This window comes from Procambarus clarkii, chromosome 43 (assembly GCF_040958095.1).
Source record: "Procambarus clarkii isolate CNS0578487 chromosome 43, FALCON_Pclarkii_2.0, whole genome shotgun sequence".
Classification (NCBI taxonomy): Eukaryota; Metazoa; Arthropoda; class Malacostraca; order Decapoda; family Cambaridae; genus Procambarus; species Procambarus clarkii.
Genome location: NC_091192.1, coordinates 17,411,262 through 17,413,577, shown reverse-complemented (window position 1 = coordinate 17,413,577; position 2,316 = coordinate 17,411,262).

Here is a 2,316-nt window from a genome sequence, read left to right as displayed (position 1 = left end):
AAAACAAAGCAACAAGATCAGTAGTGGAAGGGGGAGTAAAGAGCAAAGGAAAAGGGAACATGTTCCTGAAAATTGTATATACCAACATAGATGGAGTGAGGTCAAAAACTTTGGAGTTGCAAGATATAATCCAGCTTAGGGTCCCAGATATTGTTGCATTATCAGAAACGAAACTTGAAGGAAATATAATAAATGAAGTCATATTCCCAAGAGGCTACTCAGTTTGGAGACGTGACAGGAAAACTAGGAAGGGAGGAGGAGTGGCTGTACTGGTGAAAAAACACCTGAAGGTAAAAGAGTTAATATTTGAAAACCCTCGAGATATTGACATAATGGCATTGCAGGTCTGGAATCAGCATGATAACCTGATAATTGTAAATACCTACAGCCCACCAGCAAGCAACACGTGGACAAAGGAAGAACTGGATGACAAACGAGAGGGCCTCATAATGGTCATGAGAGATATTATTGTACAAGCAGATAAAGATAAATCACGACTGTTGATACTGGGGGACTTAAACTTTAGAGCAATAGACTGGGAGGCCTATGAAGCAAGAACGGAGGACTTTTGGACATGCAGATTTGTGAACCTCATTCTGGAGACATTCTTGTATCAACACATAAAGCAAGACACAAGAATGAGGGAAGGAGATATACCGTCAGTACTGGATCTAGTATTCACCAGGAAAGAAGAAGAGATTTTTGACATCCAGTACCTTCCTCCCTTGGGAAAGAGTGATCACGTCCTGTTAGACATTAAATATGCTTTAAGATATCATCTAGAAGAAAATGGGGACATTGAAACAGTTGATAAACTCGATTTAAGGAGAGGCAACTATGGGGAACTTCGAAATTTTTTTTAATGAGTGTAATTGGACAGAATTGTTGCTAGGCAGGGAAGTAAATGAAATGTATGCCAAATTTTTAAAACTATACGAGGAAGGCACACAAACATTCATACCAAAACAGAGATGCAGGACCAGAAAACAGGATTGGTTCGACAGAAATTGTGAGAGGGCAAGAGACCAAAAGACACAAAAATGGAATCAGTATAGGAAGAGGCCAAACCCCCAAACATACCAGCGATACAAAGATGCGAGAAACAATTATACAGCAGTAAGGAGAGAGGCAGAAAGAAATTTTGAAAAAGGGATAGCAGATAAATGTAAAACAGAACCGGGCCTATTCTACAAATTCATAAACAACAAATTGCAGGTAAAGGATAATATTCAGAGGTTGAAAATGGGAAACAGATTCACGGAAAATGAAAAGGAAATGTGTGAAACATTAAATGAAAAGTTCCAAAGTGTGTTTGTACAAAATGAAATCTTCAGAGAACCAGACACAATAAGAATTCCAGAGAACAACATAGAGCGGATAGAGGTGTCTAGAGTTGAAGTGGAAAATATGCTAAAGGAGCTCGGGAGGAACAAAGCAGCTGGCCCAGATGGCGTTTCACCATGGGTTCTGAGAGAATGTGCATCTGAGCTCAGCATTCCACTTCACCTGATCTTTCAGGCATCCCTGTGTACAGGAATCGTAGCAGACGTGTGGAAACAGGCTAACATAGTTCCAATCTACAAAAGTGGCAGCAGGGAAGACCCCCTCAATTATAGACCTGTATCATTGACAAGTGTAATAGTGAAAGTATTGGAAAAGCTAATCAAAACTAAATGGGTAGAACACCTGGAGAGAAATGATATAATATCAGACAGACAGTATGGTTTTCGATCAGGAAGATCCTGTGTATCGAATTTACTCAGTTTCTATGATCGGGCCACAGAGATATTACAGGAAAGAGATGGCTGGGTTGACTGCATCTATCTGGACCTAAAAAGGCTTTCGACAGAGTTCCACATAAGAGGTTGTTCTGGAAACTGGAAAATATTGGAGGGGTGACAGGTAAGCTTCTATCATGGATGAAAAATTTTCTGACTGATAGAAAAATGAGGGCAGTAATCAGAGGCAATGTATCGGAATGGAGAAATGTCACAAGTGGAGTACCACAGGGTTCAGTTCTTGCACCAGTGATGTTTATTGTGTACATAAATGATCTACCAGTTGGTATACAGAATTATATGAACATGTTTGCTGATGATGCTAAGATAATAGGAAGGATAAGAAATTTAGATGATTGTCATGCCCTTCAAGAAGACCTGGACAAAATAAGTATATGGAGCACCACTTGGCAAATGGAATTTAATGTTAATAAATGTCATGTTATGGAATGTGGAATAGGAGAACATAGACCCCATACAACCTATATATTATGTGAGAAATCTTTAAAGAATTCTGATAAAGAAAGAGAGATCTAGG